We start from the raw sequence: 20,974 nt of genomic DNA, 5'->3' as shown, positions 1-20,974 counted from the left end.
AGTTGTCAAGGGCTGGATTAGTCAACTTGGCACTAATTGCACCTTTTTTTTTTTTTTAATTTATTTTATATTTCATAGCCTCTTTTTTTTTTTTTTCTGTGCCTTGAAGATTTTTTCAGGATTTGTGAGTTTTATATGCAATGTTAACTTGGTGCAATGGCACTGCTGGATACCTGGCATCTCAGTTTTGTGGCTGTGCCCACGCACACATAGGAGTCATCTCCTCTGGAGACATGCAAGAGCCACCTGGACACATTCCTGTACAATCTGCTCTGGGTGAACCTGCTTTAGCAGGTGGCTTGGACTAGATGATCTCCAGAGGTCCCTTCCAACCCCAACCAGTCTGTGGTTCTGTGAAGGCTGAGAATGAAGTCAACACTTTACCTCTTCCACAGATATAAAATATTATCAAAACATGAAGCTGATCCATTGTCAGCCTCTGATTGCAAAAACACCCCTCAGAGTTTCACTATTTCCCCCCATTTCTTTCTAGCACATAGACATCCTCTTGTTTCACTGCCAGGTCATCTTGTCTTCTGGGCGGGCTGAATAAAGCTCCACCTCTTCCTAGGATCTCCCTGCTAATCCACACTGGCATCTGTAGAGTCAAATATTAAGTAGATTTCATGACTTTATCAAGAGTCTCACAGGTGCTTTTTTGTCTTTCTGCTGTGTAATGATCAGGAAGTAGCCCCAAAGTAGTTACGAAAGAAACAAAAGCTACAGTAAAGCTTTCGATTTTGCTCCTTCTGTTTATTGAAAACCATCTAAGGCTTGGTGAAGCATGCTTTGGATGGGGTATATTGCCAAGTATTAAAAAGGGTAACAAGCAGGGGAAATCCTCCTTTGTGGCAGGAAGGAGCATGTGTCCTGTCTGGTTTTCACTTGCTAAATTTACCTTTCACAAAGCTTCCTGGAAACACCACAGACCAAAATAATAAAAATTATTATAACTGATTTGGAACAACTGTCAGTCCACTCCTGTGTTTAGTCAGACTCAACTAACTTCCATGGGCTTTGAACCTGGGAATTTCCTGGAGTTTCTGCAACAAGTTCAGCAATAGAGGTGTTTGGCTCAGGTGCAGTGAAATATTCTGATTCCAGAATTCCAGGATTTAATTTCAATTGTGGTATTGCGGTGTTAAATCCCTCAAAAATATTATTTTTTTTTTCCAAAACAACCTTTTGCTATGCCCAGAGGTGGAAGCACATGTAGAAGGAAGCCTGGGAGACCTAACTCAGAGGCAGATGGGAACAAGACACTGAGAGAGTCTGTCTTTGTCTAGTGTCTTCTCTGAGGGGAATTTCTAGGTACCACCACTGGGTGTATGAAGGCTGCTCACAAAGCACAGGAAGTTATTACAGCTGGATGAATAGATACATTAGCCTCCAGCAGAAAATTACTTTTTCTTACGCTGCTCACCTCTGACAGGCACACAGAAATTTTACCATTCCCAAGCTGGATGGAGCAGCACCAAATGACTGCGAACACTTGAAAAAACAAGCATCCTCTTCGACAGCATCTGTGAGTGTCAGTTCTAGCACTTGAATGTGTTGCACCTTGCAGCACACATATTTTAAAGCAAAGTCTACCTGTTTGGCCATTGTCTTCCAGTATCAAGGCCACATTTGTAGTCTTATCCTCCCATTGTGTACTTGGTGGGGTGTACTGGAACAGGCACCATGCATGCGGTCTTAGGTAGGTGGGCAGCTCGCTGTTTTGTATACTGACAGTGGCAGCTTTCAAATGCTTTAGAGAAAGGTTCAGATGGGGAAAAAGAATTCTACAGGGTAATAATGGACTGTTCTGCCCAAAGAGGACTTTTGTTTCTGGCAGAGAGCTGCTTGGGAAACTCTCACTTGAACTTTGCTCATGAGGAAGGTTTTGCAACCCACACCTCAGAGCAGTAAATCTCCCTTTTTGGACTCAGCCTGGCAGTGAGGGCAACCTCCTGGAAACTGAACCTGGGTCTTGAGATCATAGTTCTGCTTGGTTTTAACACATGGAATCAGATTTGGTTCTTCTGTCTTACCTTCTGCTATCCAAGCTGTTTAATGGCATCACGGTCAAGTTTTCAAGCTTTAGTAAAACCAGCAGCTCATTCGAGACTTTTGGCAGAACTGTGCAATTTAGCTGCTCTCAAAAGAAGAAGATTTCAGTTTCCGTATTCTTTTTCACTTTGGTTTAGCACCTTGTTTGAAACCTTCCTTTTGAATGGAAGCTTTGCTGGAGGAGTGTCTGATACTAGCTGTAGCAGGAGGCAAACCCTTCCCAGAGACATTTGGGGATGGGATCCAAAGTAAGTGGATACACTAAAATACACATTTTTGGAGGTGTTTTCAGTTATACCCCTTTTTCACATTGCTACAGGTTTGTTGTATGTTGCTAGTGTCCATCTGCTCTGAGGTCCTTGTCTGTCCTAGTTTTCTTCCCTGTTAATTTTCCATGTCAGCCAAATACAGCTTTCTTGCATCGCTTCAAGATGAGAATGATTTCTGAGACCTTTTCCTTGTCTCCAACTGCTTTAAAAGAAACGTAGAATATCCTCAATCACTGGAGAAGCACACAGGCAGTCAGTCTGCAATGTCAAAGATTTTCTCTTCAGCCTTTATTAGAAGCTGAAGCATTGGCTGCACACAGCTGTCACTATTACAGAGGCAGTTTGGGACTACCAGGCATTTGTGATTTTAAACGTCATCCACGATCTGCGTAATGGCCTCGTTAGCACAAATGCTTTGTGTTACAGAGAATTGATTCCTGTTATGGTAGCATCTTTGCTGACGAAAATCATGTAGCTAACCTACTTTTTTTTTTTCCCTTGGAAAAATATTCAGTACTTTGTTTACCTATTCAGCAGTGGCTGTACAGCGATGTGGGTACGCAAGCAGAGTTGCAGAGACACAAGGGGTGAGTCTTCATTTGAGTTTCTCATATTCGATTCTCAGAACCGATTTGCACTTGTGAGAGGCCTGCATTTTGTTAGAAGAGAAGCCTCATTGTACGCTCATCCTGTCCCTCTCCCTTTTGATCACTGACGGACAGAGGCTGGATGAACACGTGAAATGATCCAGTGTGGCCACCCATAATTCTCAAAGTGTTGTGGGTGCACTGGGATTTCTTTCCATTATACAGTTTAATCAGGTAAAGTAACCAGCCTGAAAAACTAAAAACAGTTTTGACATTTCTAAGTTCTCTTCCTAGTGCTGGATAGAGCTACATGCAGCAAAAAGAACAAGAAAGATGAAAGAGAGACAGAAAAAGGCAGACTTAACACAGTCCAATAATGTGAAGCTATTTCAATCTTGTTATCTAGCGTAGCTTGTTGATTGATTGACACAAAATAACTAAACGAACTGCGCATATCTACTTGTGTCTATCTGCTGGCCAGACTGTGAGCTCCAAAAGGCAATCAGCTGCCAGCAGCCAGGATGCCTGTGTTCCCATGCAGTGACTTGTCTTTCTTGGGCCTCTGCCACCAGATCAGCTAGGGAAGCTGACATCGAGTCAGAAACCTGTGCGAGGGCAATGTTGTTCCCCAATTCTCTCTCCCTCCTGTCCCTTCAGTGGGTCTCTCTAGCGTCAAGAGACACTGATGGGAAAACCCAGGGATGGAGAGCAAATACACAGAGCTGCTTGTCTGGACACCTTGTGAAGCCAGGCAGGGAGGAAAGCTGTGCTGGGCAGTTCAGTTCACCCTAAGGGGGACATGTAAACCAGGCAGGTGATTTCAGCCCAAAGGTTTTTTCTCTCTTAGGGCTGTGAACAGGGCCCATGAGGACTGATTTAGGTGTGGGGAGCCTGCAGCATCACCCTGAAAGTGAGGAGTGGAAGGTCCCTCCTTCTATAGCCACATCTCTGCAGGGACTGCACACTCTCCGTTCCAGGATTTCACTTCACTCTACCTGGGCTCTGCCTGCCGTCTTCAAATCCTCAGCAGCTGTGGCTTTTATTCTGTTTTTGCAGCTTATTTTCTCACAAAAAAAAAAAAAAAAAGTGTTAATTTTAAGAATTCTAAGCAGTTTTTTTCAAGTGCTTTTGAGTGAATGTAGATAACAGTATACACAGGGAGACCTCGAGCATTTACTTACTGTAAATTCCCAGAATAGCCATTGTCCCTTAGAGCTTACTGATGATGACAGATACTTAGGTCATAATTCTTTGTGCTATGAGCAACTAACTGATTTTCAGCCTCAAATGCCCAGACCAACTGCATGACCCATTGCCTTGGCTTAGCATGCTGTTGTGACTGGTTTGCTGATCAGCACACAGCTTTTAATGGTTTCTGCAGGGGACACCATTCCGAGGGACAGCAGGTGAACAAGTTCAGCCCTTCATGCTTTGTCTCTTTGGGGTTAAACTGCTGTCAGCATGACTTTCTTGCACCGTCACAGCTGGTTTTTCCATGCCAACATAGAGACCATGTCAACAGAGAGGCTCAAGCAGTTCCCAGGACTTTCATCTGCTGTGCCTTGCCAGGCTGTTTCCCAACCAGGTTTTGCAGCAGAGGATGCCACAGTACCCACCACCCCCCTTACTAAGGCATTTCTGTTCATAGTTTTTTCTTACAAAGGCAAACACCGGCCCAGTGTGCTGTGGCGGCAGAAGCTCAGCAGAACCACTGACTTGTGCCTGCCTGGCTGGCATAGCCTTGACAGACAGATCTGGGAGGCTGTGACAAGTCGTGAGCAGTGGTCCATCTGAGCCTGTCTCTCTGAAACACTCATGTGCCCCCTTACACTCTATGTTGGGCACGTCGGCACGTGTCTCTGCAGAAGGAAAAGACTTTTGATGAGTATGTGTGGCTCAGTGAGAGCTCTGCCCTGGCAGTGCCCTGACTCTGGCAGCCTCATTTCAGTCCCTGCAGATAATTTCCCACAGCACTAATTAGGGTTACACTTTTCAGTGTGGCTGTGTTTTCATTCTTTCTCCCGACAAGATTCCTTTGAAGGCCCCATTACCTGGTAAATGCAGCTAGATGTTGCACCAGATTTTGCAGTGCAGTATTATCATGATTGCACTGTGCTTGCAACTTCCAGATTCACCTGGGCCACAGCACCAAACTTTCCTCAGCAAAGACCTTCAGACACCTTCAGTAGACTTGTCAGTTCATTGCTCATATTGCAACCAATATCCCACCATATTCAAATCATATTATTGAGCCTATCATAAAGTGCAAGATAATGAAGTTTTATGAATTACTAATTTTTACCCGCTTGGATAAACTTAGTCATCACATAAGGGTACTTGGAAAAATCTCTAAGGAGACATGTGTCTCCAACATTTTCTCTCTCCCTGCACGACTGTTCTTTTCTGCTAAGCCTGACCACAGCTTGCTGTCACAGCAAACTTACATCACCCATTTTGTTCCCAATGGTGCTCTTAGAGGCTCTTTACTGTGCTCTCAGTCAGCTGAAGCAGGGCAGCATCCGAGCTGAGGTGCCAAGCCTTAAAGACACCCAGGAGAAAGCAATCATGCTCACCTGGAGACCAGGAGCTTCTCCTGTGGCTGGCAAGACCAGGAGTATAGGTCAGGGCCAGTGGGTCCTGTTTCTTCTTGTTAGTGTTGCAGAGACTTATCGTGAGCATGACCCAGGGGACCCACCTGCAGGGACTCTGGTTAACAGGGAGGGTGCATGGTGATTCAGCTCCACGTTACATTGGCAGCTGGGGCCCATGATGGTTTAGGTACCAGGTGGGTACCTGCATTCCCGAGCTGCTCCGTGCCCCACTGGTAGCGGCACCAAAAGATCAGCAGTACCAGAGACACAGTGATGCAGAGAGCAGGAGGTGTCTGAGTCAGACGAGCTTGGCGGTCAGCTGACAAAGGTACCCTTCTCTATGTCTTGAGGGGAAAAAAAAGTCCAGACCCACAGATGTAACTACATAAAGGGAAACACTGAATATTTTCAGTATTCAGAAGGGTGAGTGGCCCCTGTGAAGCTGGGTATCAGCTAACAAATGCCAGCAGTCTCTTGCAAGTATGAAGTGTAACTAACACGAAGTGCCATGTTCCTTTTGGAAGTGTTAGTGACTACTCTCTCATCAGCAGGTTGCTAAGATGCCAGATTTCCTGGGAAACAGAGAAATACAGAACTTTAAAATAAATACAGCAGAGAATTCACAAATTGTGTCTTAGTTCTTTTATTACAGTGAAAACCTGCTTGGTACTAGCCTACTGAAAGAATAAAAGCTGCAAGTAACTTTTCATCAGAAAGGAGTCAATCCAAGGTAAAAATGACCTGGAAATCATAGCTATTGCAAACTGTAAAGTCTGAGTTGGGACTCTCAGCTGTTGTTTCCCATTGGAGTATGTCCAAAGATCAGAAGGTTATTGATGGAAGTTTCTCCTTTAACAAGCTGGGGAGGCAAAGAGGAGAAGCAGATTAAGGGACACGTTTTCTTCATAAATTACACAAGAAGTGTTTTTCCTAGATGCAAGACATCAAAAAGGCAATTCTTTAGCAATTGCTTCCCCACCACCACCATCCATACATGTGTTTTCCTAACTATGATTCAGATAAGTAAAACCAAACTATGGTGAATTGTTTCCAGGAAAAAATACACTGTGAGGCAGGTTGGAATTGGCTGAGGCTATTGGCTATTTATGTTATATATGCTGAAAGGTCAATCCTAATTAAAAAAATGGAAGTAGGGGATCAGAAATTTCGGCAAGATTCTTTCCACATTTTGAAAGCAAAGCCTTTTATCTCTTGTGGCAAAGTAGATGTGAGTTTGGTAGCTGCACCTCTACCATCACGTCAGCTGAGGGCTAGAGCTCACATTTGAGCCCAGGCTGCCTGTGCAGCCACATTGCCCACAAGCCCCTGGCTCAGATGCACCGGCAACAGCCACCCCTCTGCAAGAAGCCAGCCTCTTTAGGGTTTAACCACCTCTTTCCTGCTTACATCCTGGGTGAGGAAGCTCTGCACCTACACCGGGAAGGAGATGGAACCCCATCTTGCTCATTACCTGGAGCATGGCCTCCTGTCACTCTGGGCTTGCAGAGGACACGAGGCCTGGGCACAGCATGGACCCTGCCAGGAGCTGTGGTGTGTCCATGGGGACAATGTCTCATGCAAGATATTACCTTCCTCCATCATGCGGTGATAGAAGCACCAGGGGACACCAGCGGGATATGCCCTGAAGCAGCAGCCTTTCCTTTCACACTCCTGAGCCGTGATGCCAGGGAAGCCGCAGTTTATCCTGATGGGAGCATCATTGGGACATACTTTCCTAACTGCATAAAGTAAAACAGAAGGAAGGAAGGAAGGAAGGAGGCCGTGTTACTTTATGCTCCGTTTACCTGGTGGCATAAATCACAAATAAAGGGCAGGCCATTAAGGTGAGGTCAGTGAGCAGACATGACAGCCATGATGACCACACCAATTTCAGGCAGCAGGTTCACCCAAGCTCTTACCAACTCTTAGGCAAAACTGAATAACAAGGAGTGAGGAATTGCTGCTGTGCCCCAGAGGCCAGAGAGGACAAAATTCACCCCTAGAAAAGCCTGGCAGGCGGCAACCCAGCTTTACCTTTCCTAGATCCAACAGTGGACTCAGGAGCCGAATGTCTCCTGTAATGGTACCACAAACATTAGACTCAGACCAGGGTATATTTGTGACCTGACCCAATGCTAACTCCAAAGCAGCCTGGCTAATGTGGGGAGAGGAAGATCCAGTCTCCTCTGCATACCAACTTGAGTTATGGAAAGGAAGCAGGTCATTTATGAGGAAATTGCTACTCATGCAGGCAATTAAAAGTAAAATCACAGGTAAAGAGGTTATATTACCCAGCCTGAATAATTCGGTTTTCCTGTCCTGAAACAGTTCTGCTCAGAAAATCAATTATATGAAAATGACACTGTAAGCTGCTGGCATTTGTTTTTCAAGAGGTTAATGAAATGCAAGCAGCGTTCAAAAGCAAAATTACTTTCTTCCTCTGACAGTTCTGAGACCCTTTGACCAATCTGTATTCATATCTTTTATCCAGTAACATTTCCTTGGCACCTTTGCTTCCTTTCATTTCAGCTGTGCAACTGCTGAGATTGCCCTGAACTTCTCCTAAGCAGGAGTCGCACAGTCAGCCCAGCAAGTGTAGCAGGTATGTAAAACATACACCAAATCCTTGAAGGACTGGAACAGCAGCTCTTACATTTTCTGAGAAAACAAATGCAAAAAAAAAATGGAAGTAGGGGTTTTGAAGCTTTAGAGGGAAGGATCTAATGGAGAAAAGGATTTCCCTGGGATATTTTAGAAATTCTGTTGAAGACTGGGAGAAAAAATGGGAGAAAAAAGAACAACTAAGAGGAATTATACTGGGAAACAGAAGGAAGTAGCAATTATCAAAACAGACTGGAGAAAAGGACAAAAAACCTAGAAGTTACAGCATGTCAGTGGTTTTTTGTACAGGTGCCAAACAACTACAGATGGACTCATCTACTCAGGACTTTCTGATTTCTTTGACATTCAGCACTAAAGTCCTCCTCTGCCATGTAGAAAACCCATGTAAATAAGTGCCAAGGATCCCTTTCTCCACCAATTAACAAGACCACAACTGGAAGTGAAACATTTTTAAACAATCAGCATGGGTTATTTGATAACTAGAAGGCTGAAGGAAGAGGAAATATCTTGTGTGAAGAGGTTGAGATAGAAGACTGATGGGTAGGCAAGGTTCGACTTCTCATTTTACTACCAGTGATCTTCTAATAGAGGTTTGTGCCCCCTTCATTTGGCTAAGAAGAAAAGCCAAGCTGCTCCCCGATTGTACACATTCCTGCATAACTGAACACTAGGTAAATCAGTGTTTCTGGCAGAGATATTACCTTTCTTTACTTTAGGAGCAAAGCACCAGGGAACACCGGGGACTGAAGCGTTGAAGCAGCACCCAGCTTTCCTGCACTCCACTGCTGAGATTCCTGGGTAGCCACAGTTCTTCCGCTCCCTGGGGGCCTGTTTGCACTGGCATCTTGCTGTTCAGGACAAAAAACGCAAGTTACTGCCTGTCAGTTTGCACATCTGTTGGCAGAAATTCATTTGTCGGTTGTACACGGTGAACAATTATTTTTCCCTAGACTCTGTCTGTCTTTGTAAGTGTACATTACCTGTTGCTTGCTTAGACCAGAACTTGTGCAATTTAAAAGCTGCTTTTAAACTCCCACCTATTTCAGTAAGGGCTGTACTCCAGCTTTTTGGAATCTGTGGCCTCTCTTAGAGCCAAGCCAGTCCAGCATGGTGAAGTCTCTGGACTTCAGATAGACCACATCAAATGGTAAGAACCCGTAACTTCAATTGTCGTGCTAGTGAACGTTTGCTGCTTTGCCCATCTCATGTGAAGAAATAAAGAGTTAAGAGTCCAGTGGATATTCAAACAGGTGTAAACCCACAATATTTTAGCATTACTTTCAGGCGACCATAGAAACACAGGATTACATGCTAATAGTTGCAGCTATACTTTCAACATTTCAAGTCTATTGCATAGTCATACACAACCAAGAATTTCTAGAGATGTTCCTAGGTGTCTGCCATTGAGTTACTTGCTTTCCACTTCTTGTCTAAATTACTTTTATTGATGAGGCAGATAGATTTCTTTGAATTTGTATTCATGTTGCAAAGTAGCATAAAATAAAGGTCAGAAGACTATTCAGGCAGAGCTATCTCCTGTTCCAGTCCTAGTCCTGTTCTATCAAGCTCCTGGGCATGCTTGTTCCTTTGCCCTTGCAGCAGGTTCCTGGATATTCCACCAACACAAGAGCTCACATACAGTCTTTTTTATTTTGCCATAGATTTCCCTGAAAAAAAATTAAAAAGTAGACTCCAACTTTGGTAATAGCACCAGAGCAAGACATTTGCTGTCTTGATATGTAAACTGGAGACATACTTTCGCTGCAGTTACAATCGGGAGGATCAGGCCCACATACAAGCCTGTGAACACAACAACAGATGAAGGTACTTACTTGGTGGTGCCTTTCCCTCTGCCAGGGTGCTGAGGGCTATGACGAGGATGGCGGAGAGCACGCAGACCACTTTGAGATCCATTGCTCGTGGAAGGCAGGTGGAGGAGAGGTGCCACTCTCCCTTGGAGCAGCTCTTTTTATACATTCCTTGTGTTTGCCCAGCAAGGTCTGATAACATTGTTTCATCTGATGCTTCACCCAGCGGTTGGGTTTTCTTTTGTTTAATTAGGAAATGTTGCCATGCACATTTTGATATCTCTGAGATAAATTTCTAGGCTCCCGTGAGCTACTGATCACGTATCTATTACGTACCTATAGATACATATCTATTACGTGACTCCATAATATATTTATTGGACATTACTGCATGTCTCTGGCAGCCCCAGCTGATTTCATTGCCACTAGTGTATTTCAGACCTCTGTGTTTGTCTTCAGACCTTCAGTGTTTTCCACTACTAAAAAATACATCCATACATTTCCTATATAAGTGTATCCTTTCTGCCTGAACTTTTCCCCGGCCTTAAGGTTTTGGGTTATGCTTGCTCTGAAATGGGTAAGGCAGGAGAGCTGGAGGTGTGACACCTCCGAGCTTCAGGAGACCACAGGGGGAACCATGCTGGGGATCCGAGAACTGATCCAACAGACCTGAAGAAATATAGTATGTAAACAGAGAAAGTGGAAGGTGTGACTGTGAAATACTGAGCCTGGCTGAAGCCACTGTTTGTTTCCAAACATGAGGCAATTTACATCAGTGTGGAACAGGAAAAGAAGTTAAGATCAGGAGAAAAAAAAAAATCACTGAAGAGAGACAACAGCATAAAGACTTGAGAAAGGAGTATCCCCTCTGCCTGTTCCCCAGAGCAGACTATCACTTTGCAACCTGTCCAATACCACAGGCACATGATTTCCCAAAACCAAACTTCTGAAGCACCACGTTCAACCTATTAATTTCCTAATTTCTTTCCTCCTGGTTTCAAAGTTGGCCTCTAACACAGCCTTTGGGCTGGGTCAGGACAATGGGCCTTGTGTCTTGGACTGCTTTAGTCAGGCTTTAATCTCCTTTTTGGACCTTTTCCTGACATTTACTGTAACATTTCTTAACTTCTAGCTACTTCCCAATGCTTGAACACAAGCAGAGCAGTGCCAGGGAGGGGGAAACAAGCAGTGGGATAGTGGGACCAGCTCCACACCCTCTCCAAAGGAGACACCTGCAGAGCAGGCAGGGCTGGCCACAGCCCTGTGGTGTTCTGCCTTATCCCTTTTCCATGGGAAAACACCAGGGAATTATTCCTGCTCATTTCCAGAGAGAGGATTCAATGCATCTTTTTGATCTTTGACAGAATTGTGTCTTCATGCCTTTGATTATGATACATGAGTTTGTTTTGTACCTCTTTCCTTGAAAAAGTTCAAAGTGAGAATTTTTTACTTCTACAGTTGTGTTTTGAAGGTAATTTATTTGTTGAGAAGTATTTTGAACCTGTGGCAGGGATTTTGGTCTAAAAGGGAAAAAAATAACTGAGCTAATTTTCCTGCTGGTTATCTTATTTATTGCTTTATGAACTTTATTTATGTTCATTCCTATTTAATATATTTATGGTGCTTCTCATTGACAGTTACAATTCATAAACCAGACATTTTTGTATCCTTCTATTCCCAAGATACCAAGTTGCAAGCAGAAAAGGACAGTGCTCCAGCACTTAGCAGTTCATGTGACAGCTTTTACCTCCATCACTGGGAGAAAACGTCACTTAAAAAATCCAGTTTTCTCCTTATATGCAACATCAACAGTGCTCCCAAAGGCCCACAGTGATGCCTGGTCCAGCAAAGTCATTAGCAATTTTTCCATCAGCTTTCTTCTCACAGTGCAGGGGGTGAGTTTGGTTGAAATGTTGCTTGTTGTTGAGAGGAAAACGGTCATCCTGAGCAGGGGACGGTGCTGCTTTCAGACCTCCATGGGGTTCTCTGTAGATTATCGGCCCATCGCGTGAGTCAGGTGAAACTGTTGATAACATTTGTCCCTCCCGCCTCTTACTGGACATTAATTAAGTCCTTATCTGTGGGCTGTCACCTCTTGGGCCTGATCCCAACTGCGTGCACAAAGGCAAATCTACCACTGAGCTTTTGCTGCGGAAATAGCGTATGATTGGCATCTTAAAACAAACAGGCCAAAAGAAATAAGCTTCTTGTTTTCTGCCAGCGGATTACTTTAAGATCTTCAATATATTTATATAGTAAAGCCTTGAAAATTATCTGGGGTTTCCCTGTAAATGTGTTTCCTTTCCTGAGGCTGATACCTATCTAGACTTTTTGGTAACTCAGCATAGGGTGCCCAGGCTTTGCCCATGGCCAGAAAGGGCTTGGAAGGCTCCTTCTTCCTCTCCAGCCTCTGGCTCCTCCCTCACCATCCTCCTTCCATCCCAGGGGGCTTCTAGCTGAACTGTGGTGCACTTGCTTCCTTCCCAGCAAGCAAATGGAGAAATCACCATGGCTAGTACAGACCTTCTGTCAGTAACAGGCTACAGCTGTGTATTCTGATACTGCAGAGCTTTCAAAGGATGTGGGTAATGTTGGGGTATTTTTTCCTTTTCCCTTAAAAACAAAGAACTGGCAAGTAACGGTACAACTTAGTTTTTCATCTTAAAGGAAGCCTTTTGTCCTAAAGGGAATTTCCTTCTGAGGTAACTGTCAGTATGAATGCTGACCTGAGAAGTCTGTCATTGCACTAACACCACTGCATGTGAGCCCACAAAATAAGCCCCAAGTTTTGAGTGCTCCCTAAAATAAATAATCATGAAAGAGAAAAAAAAAATTGAGACAAAGAAGGGGGGAGTCTTCAGCAATTTTGGTCCTCCCAGCTGTGCAAGGGGCACTTGGCAGGAGGAGACACTCAGGTGCAGGGATAGTCTGACAACACCACTTAGATGGACCTCACTACATGCCATCCATTCGCTGCAATACTGTTTTTTATGAGAGTGTTTAATACTGTTTTTAATGAATGTGTTTCTAAAAACCACAGCAATGAGCAACACTTTCCTCCCTTACTGTTAGGCTTACTCTTTGTCTTGCTCCGACAGCCCCTGGTGCCCCGCTATATCTCCCTCCACCCCATTTAGAGGTACACGGGGGATGGTGTGGGGAACAGGCAGCACACGTGCCCGATCTCCCCCACAGTGTGGCCTGTAGGACCACAACATATAAAGAGTGTATTTTTCGGGGTGTACTTCTCACGGGGCCCATAGGACAACATTGTGGGCCTGCTCTACCATGAGGAGTTATATGGGCGGTTTGTGTATGGCACCCACACAAACCACCTCTGTGTGTGTACACGCCAGGTACCCACACAGTGGGCAACTGCTGCATCTGTGGGCAGTGTCTGGGCTCCCACGGGGGGATGTTCATCTCAGAGTGCATCTCTAGATGAGATGCTGTGGCTGGAATTAGGTCCTCAGCAGACCTTTGTGTTTTCAATAGGCAAATTCCCACATGCCACTTGTCCTCACAAGGTGTGGTACAGTGATGAGCTTCCCTGCTGCTCCTGATAAAACCTAAAGAAAATTAAGTAAAGATAAATAAACTAGGGGCCTGGATTTGGAGCTGCAGGTTTCTGCGTACAGCACGGATCGTGGTCTAATGGCAGATGTCATTCCAGTCCTCCCCAGTCCCTGGCACAAACTAGAGTTACCTGGAGGTTGAAAAACTTGTAATAGAATCTTTAAATGATGTTGCGGTCAATTCCTAATGTTCCTTCCTGTTCTGAACCTGTAGTCATTTATCTCTGTGTCAAACACATATGGGAACAGGAATTTCAAGAGGCCAGCAAAGTTGTTGGCATTGTGCAGGAGTGTGCATTTGAACTCAAGCAAAATTACCAGGGAGAGGTTCCCAGTAAGATTCACAGCTCAATGCCAGTAATAAGCATCATGGTCTCAGATTTCTATTGGGCTTCCCTAACAGAGGTTAATCTCTAGCCCACATAGGAAATCCCTGTGTTTTTGAAGCTTGAAGGTCAATATTTTGAGTGTGTGTGGGAGGCATCTAACCATGTTATTTTTAGATATAGGTCTGTTGTAAAACATGCAGAAAAATTTTGTCTCCCACAAAGCAGGCAGGAGCTGTGCTGCAGCTTAGAGGTGTCCACGCAGAGCGGTGCAGCCTGTGGTGCTTGCTTGGGTCACCCTTGTTGGGCACAGACTGGAGCTGGTTTTCACTTTTTCTGTCAGGGTAGCCCTCAATTCAGAACCAACCAGCCAAGTGATGCTTCACAGGAAAGCTTAAAAACACCACATCTAGGAAAACACAGCCAGACCTAATTATAGCACATGAGACCCTAAAGCTTGCAACTGCGCATGTTGTTAAATACAGACTGAAATATCAGACAGGTGAGATTTTTGGTAAAAGTTAAAGACTCATTTATATATGTAAGGCCGTGGAGTCCAGCCAGAGGTTTTGCAATGCTCCAGCCACATGGTTGCTGCTCGGCTTACTTTTGCAAGCCATGCTACAGAAAAAGATGTTGCATAAAAACATCAGCCATCAGAAGAAGGGCAGATATGTGTCACTAGGGAGAACATGGGAAGAAATGAGATAGGAGAAATAGGATATAGAAAGGAATTCTGTGACCCTCACACACCCCTAAGCCCAGATGTAGGTTACTGCAGCAACCAGTGTCCTACCACACTTCTTGTCTCCACAAGCTGCTAAACTCACCCTCAGTGGAACCAAAATTTTAACAGGTCTGGAGAAGGAACCACAGAAAGAGAAAGAAGCACTGACCTGTAAATGAAAAGGAAAAAAAAAAAAAAAGGAAGAAAGAAAATAGTAGGGATATGACGTACTATATGGTCTCTGATGACGTGTTGTGTAAGGTGTTGATCCGTGCTTGGGAGCAGTGAGCCAACCCTGGCATTTCTCATGTAAATGAGAGAATTAGCCTCCCACATATTTTAACCAGATTAGTTAGCACAGAAAAGCCCTCAAATCAGGATGCCATCTGTCTATCTACCAAATACCACTGTGAGTTCAAAAACTGAACAGCGAAAACTCTGCATCTTAATTCTGGGAATGGACAGTTCAAAGTAACCATTGAGATCCACAACTTTGATAAACATACCTACCTGAAATATACTAAAGCAGGTGTCAAAACTGACTTTAACCTGGTGTGTACAGTCTCCTTCATGGGATTTTTGTAAAAGAACATGTCATTTCTACAAAACAGAGGCAATGCTGGAGAAGAGCTTTTGTCACATTTCTGTGGCCAACATTCTTGCACAAGGTAAAATGAAAAAAATAATTATCTGAAGTTAATCAAACATATAACTCAGAGCTGAGTCAATTCTAAAAGCCTGAATTTCAACATCCAATACATTGCAAAAGGTTTTGGTTGCAACTGCAAATCTCAGTGCCAATTTAGAAACACAGATCCAAGCCTATTTTCTTAATACTTCTGGGTTCTCCAAGCAGCCCATGATATCTGCATTGCCAGAATTAGCTCTTTTTTTTTTTTTTTTTTTTTTTGCGAGCACCAAAGCAACACCAGAAAATGCTTATTGTTCCTGATGTGAGGTGGCAACCAGCCTGTGGAGAAAAGAACACAATGGTTGTAAGTAGCAAGGCAGGAAAAGATGTGTTTTGTTTATTTTCTAGACCACATCAGTTTTACAGTGACCTAGAGTGGGGAAGAAACCCTTGAACTGGGCCTGAGAAATGCAGAAAATCTTGTTCAAGATGTGGCCATTGAAAGGCCTCTTTGTGATAGCAGTTGTGATACATTCCAGCTTACCATGCCCCAAGCAATCAAAACGCTCAAATCCTGATCTAAATCCTGACTTTCTAAAAAGGGAAACATATAAACCAAGGAGACTTATTAAATGGAACTTACAGGAAGAGTAAAATGGGTGATATGTTTGCAAACAGCAGGGTGCTATTTAAAGACACAATATGAAAGACTCAGAGTAAATATTTACCATCAAACAAAAAATATGAAAAGGGTGTCCTCCGGCATGCATAGAGACCCAGAATAACTAAATGGCAAAGTAAGGGAAGCTACTAGAAGAAAAAACACTTATTTCAAAGCCAAATACATAAAACAAAACCAAAACCAAACCAAACAAAATCCTGACCACAGTAAAAGTAAAATCATAATGACGTAAACAAATAACTTCTTTTGAAATAGGAGATGAAGGTCAGCAATCACAAGGAAAGGAGAGGATTTTTGTTGTTCATCATCCTCATAAATGCTCAGGAAATCTTGGTGAATAATGAGGTGATGAATACGCTGATGATTCAGAGTTATTTTTCATATTTTTCAAAAGTGCAGGTAACTGAACAGTTGCAGAATTATCTTACAAAACTAACTATGTGATAAATGGCAAATGAAAGGCAGAGTGGGTTACATGCAAAGCATATGGAGAAAGATTAACCCAATTATATATAAAAAAAGATGGGCTACAAATTAGCTATTGTCACTTTGCATCACTGTGGATATGCCATTTGAATATTCAAAGTGTCAAAAAGGCAAATTGAGTTTCCATAGTTATTAAGAAAGGGACTGAGTACAAAGCAGCAAACATAATTTTGATACTGCTGCAATCCCTGCTGCTCTCATGGTTGTATCACTTTGTGATGTTCTGGTTGCCCCAAGTTAAAAAGGAGAAAGTAACATTAAAAGAGATGCTTTGAAAAGCCCTGTGGTCCATGGGAGCAATGAGCTATGAAAAAGGTTTTTTGAAGAGTGCAAGAATCTTAGAAACTAAGTTGTCACAGGACGGACAAAGAAGTTTTCTCCTGTATAAATAACAGGGTAACAAGCAGAGGGTGGGAGCCAGTGGGTGGTTTTCCCTAAAGGGAGGGGTCACAAGGAGGCTCCTGCAGAGAGTTATGCTGGGACCTTTGCAGCTCAACAAACTCACAAACCATCTGGAGGAGGAGGCAAGAGGGTAACATTTGTTGACAACACAATATTTCTGTGGTAGTTAAGATACGGGCCAATTTCTCAGATGGATTGTGCAAAATTGAATTACTTCAGAATAAGATGACAGGTGATGCTTAACATCTGTAAATACGAAGCAATGCATTCCTGGGAAAGGAGCAATTCTACCTTTTCAAATAAAATGATAGGCCCTGAGCTGATCATGATTACTCAGGTGCATGTGAGTGCGTTGTAAGTATGACACGAGCGTATGGAGGATAACAGACAGTTTTATGAAAACACCAGCTCAGTGCTTAGCAACCGTGAGAAAAGCAAATTGCAGGTTAACAATTATTAGGCAAGGGATAGAGAATCACACAAACTCACACTGTTGTGCCATCTTACAAGCACACAGTACCTCCACTCTTTCATGCCATGTTCTCAACCTCCAGCCTGTAAAATGTCCTGTGACAAGGACAGTGGTGTGGGACACCATGCACACCAGAAATGACCACATACACTAAGTTTCTACAGGCTCCGAGCTCCACGCAGGTCACAGGAGGCATTGTCTCATCTGATATAAAAGTCTGAGTGGTGGGTCAGAAGCAAGTGAAGGAAGAAGGTTCTTCATTGAGTAAGTGGGAATCACGCAGTTCAGCCGTGGAGCTCCCTTCTGCAGGATGTTGAGGATGCTAAAACTTCACACAGGTCTGACAAATGATTGGATGAAATAATCAAAGAAAAATTATTTGGGGCTATTAAATGCCTAAACTATTCATCTGTCTCATGAAATATCAAATCTGTGAATCACTGGAGGTTGGAAGAGTATTCTGTGAAAGTATAACTGCCTGTGGCTGGCTGGACGTTAACTAATGTTATTCATAATTTCTCTGAATACAACAATCAGAAGGAATTTAATAAAATGATGATGCAGGAGTTGTAAATGAGAAGAATACAGTGTATGGCTGTATTCTCTCTACTCCTTCTTGAAGTTTTCCTGTAAGCACCTGTAACCGGCCATGCAAATCATGGGGAACTGGACTAGGGATGGATTTAGATTAGTCTGGCTCATCCTATAATTTTATCATTGCATGTTTTGATTTTCATCATTTTTAGGAGCATCTTTTCAAACTCTCCTGAAATGATGAGTTTAATCATCTGGCGAAAGTTTCAAGCTCAAAACCAAGATAATTTAATTTAGTTTTAATACTGAATCTGGCAAAAAATGTCCCAGTTTGGAGAATGGAAAATTCTGTGATGAAGGGGAGGGATTTCACAGATGCTTCTGAAACTCACCAAAACCCAAAGCAAATCCACCCCAATGGGTTGCTTGTAATTACCAGAGAACAGGTTATTTCAGATAAGTTTTGCCCTCATAATTTCAAAAGCAAGTAGCAAAAAGATGCTGCCTAAACTGCTGTCTCCAAATAATGGCAAGGACTGAAGAAGGCTCAGAGGGAGGTACACTGTGGCTGGGTCTGTAAAAATATTAAAGGGCAGAAAGTGACCTAGACTGGCTTAGCTCAGCTGCCGGCAAAAATTACCTACAGTGGTGCCAGAGTGGAGTCAAGACTCCACTCAACTGCTTTTAGCAAGTTTCAATTATTGCTCTTTTCATTGATGACAGTGGGTGGAGAAAATACTGGCCAGGAAGTGTTTCTTCAGTACCAATTAATTGTGGTTAAAAATAGAGGGAGAAATATTAAGTTCTAATATTAGCAAGAGTCTATGAGGATTAATGGGAGAGCTACCTCAGGGGAAAACCGTCTATATAGTTAAATTCTTCAAATGAGTTAATTAAATAATTGAAGAAAAATGTAGAAAGAAGTAGGAATTTCAAAAGAAAAAAAGAGGTTAGCTATAAAATTCCTTCAAAACATTCTTTTAAAGGATTTAAATAGAGTGACTATATGAAGTGAACTGTAAAGTTCTAGTAAGAATCAGAAAAGGAAAAAATATTTTCCTCCTCTCAAAACTATAAAATCTTAACAAGAACTTTTTTTTTCTGTGTTTTTCATAATATGTTAGTGCAGGTGAGAGCATTGCAGAAGCCACAAAGGTATTTAGCTCAGGCCTAGACAAGTGTGTTGCTGTCTCCAGCTGGGGTGAAGGATGCCATGCAGGTGAAATAGCACCTGAGGCTGCCCTTGCTGCATCTTTCCTCCTTTAACCTGACAAAGATGATGCACCAGACTGGGCTATAGATGAGATACAAGAACTAGAGCAAATGTACCCAGCAGGATGAAAACATTGCTCATTAGAGTTGTCTGGGTTATTTTTTCAACATAAAATTTCTTCAGGATGAGTAGGTTGAAATAGATGCCTGTGAGGATTGCATTGGCAAAACACTGCTGTGACAGTTTTTCCCAATCTGAAGGTGTCTGGGGATGGCACAGACAGCAAGCGAGAAAGCTCTCTGCCAGCTCAACATAAAGTCATTTGCCACGGTTCCTGGAAGGAAAAATCCATCAGGCTTTAAAAACAAACAAACAAACAGAAAAACAAAAATCACAGTTGGTTCATGAATTCACTAACTCTGGAATAATCAGCAGCTGGGAGTATACTAGAAGTGAATGGTTGCCATGTTGTTGTGACCATGGAGACCGGTGTCCAGGACCGAAGGAAGCACAGCTTTGCTCTTTCGCACTTGTTGAGGAGGTGGCACCAGCTCAGTCTTTTCCCCTTCCATATAACACCCTCCCTCAGATCTGTGAGGCAAAGTGAGAGCTAAAGCCAGAAAAACCCTTAATAGTGGGAACATATGGCCTTTTGTGTGCAAATAGGAAAGCAATCAAATTTTTATGATAAAATATGTTGCTCACATTTTCTGTATATGTCACACAGACAATGCAGTAGCCCAAGAGGGCTCTCATGTTGGATCACTGGATTAAATCTCTCATTTGTAGCACAATAAAGTAAATTGTCAAACATATTTCTGTCCACAGTAGCAAAACAGAAATGGCTTCATGCCCATAAATATAGGGAGGAAATGTTAATATTGCACTAAATCAAGCAGCTTCCCTCTCTATCATATTTTGCTTTTCAGAAGTGAGATCTGAGTTCTCAGTGTCTCTCTGCTAATGGAAAAACTCTGAAACCTAATTAAAAAGTCTTTATTCAATGGGCTGTGGAGAATTTATAGTGGTGAAACTGTCTGTGTCGGACAAACATGTTATTGATAGTCCAGTGGGAGCGAATGCTGAAGAGACTACAAATAAGAATAGAGAGAGAAAAAGGAATGGGGCAGTATGCTGGGGGCCGTTTCAGACAGCTGGGTGCTGGTATGCGGGGAGGCTGAGGAAGGGAGAGGGCTGGGGGTGCTGGTGTCAGCACTAACAAATGCTGCTCCAGGAGAGGTTTTGATGAGAGAATCGGAGATGTCCTGTGGGCTTTTATCTTTTCTCAAGGAAGGGGCTGCATCTGTGGTTTTGGTTGACCAAAAGGGCAGCAAACCGTTCCACAAGGCATGAGTGTCTGGTAACGTTAAAGAAATCTTCTTGACCCTAGGTTTCCCGTAGCATAGTCTCAGACATCTGTGCTTACAGAATTGATTTAATAAAAACTAAAAAATTAATTGAAAGTTACAGCAAATAAATAGTCCAGGCCAGGTCTCAAGGGGAGTGACTGCGAGAAAAAAGAGGCTTGGGCTTTTAAATTGCCTCAATCTATGCACCTCCTCTTCACATGTCTTTCATGCACTGTCCACATGCCTTTTGGTCCAATGGTAATTCTGGCTCTCGGGCTTCTTTGTTTCTTATTGGATTCGCTTTTCTCCATCTTCCAGGCAGCCTTTTACTGTTCTTATCTTGATGGTTTGCAGCCTCTGATGACAGTGTTGTCTCTTTGTCTCCTGGTACCAGTCTTCATGGTTCCCCCACCACCATCACCAAGCAACCAGGTTAAGATAAGTTCACAGCTTGTGGCCTGGAATCCCAGGGGGCTTGGCCACTCACGCTAAGTTCGGCTACTCTTGCTAGAATAGGTTATTCAAACAAAAGAATACAGCTAAAACAATAGAATACAATTTCAAAGTTAGTTTGATTAACTTATTCTGAAACAGGTAACATCACAGATCTCTCCTGAAGGGTGAAGGCAAATACCGAACCACAGCACC

The sequence above is a fragment of the Streptopelia decaocto genome, assembly GCF_964273445.1.
Source record: "Streptopelia decaocto genome assembly, chromosome: 1".
Classification (NCBI taxonomy): Eukaryota; Metazoa; Chordata; class Aves; order Columbiformes; family Columbidae; genus Streptopelia; species Streptopelia decaocto.
Note: the sequence above shows the minus strand (reverse complement) of the source record.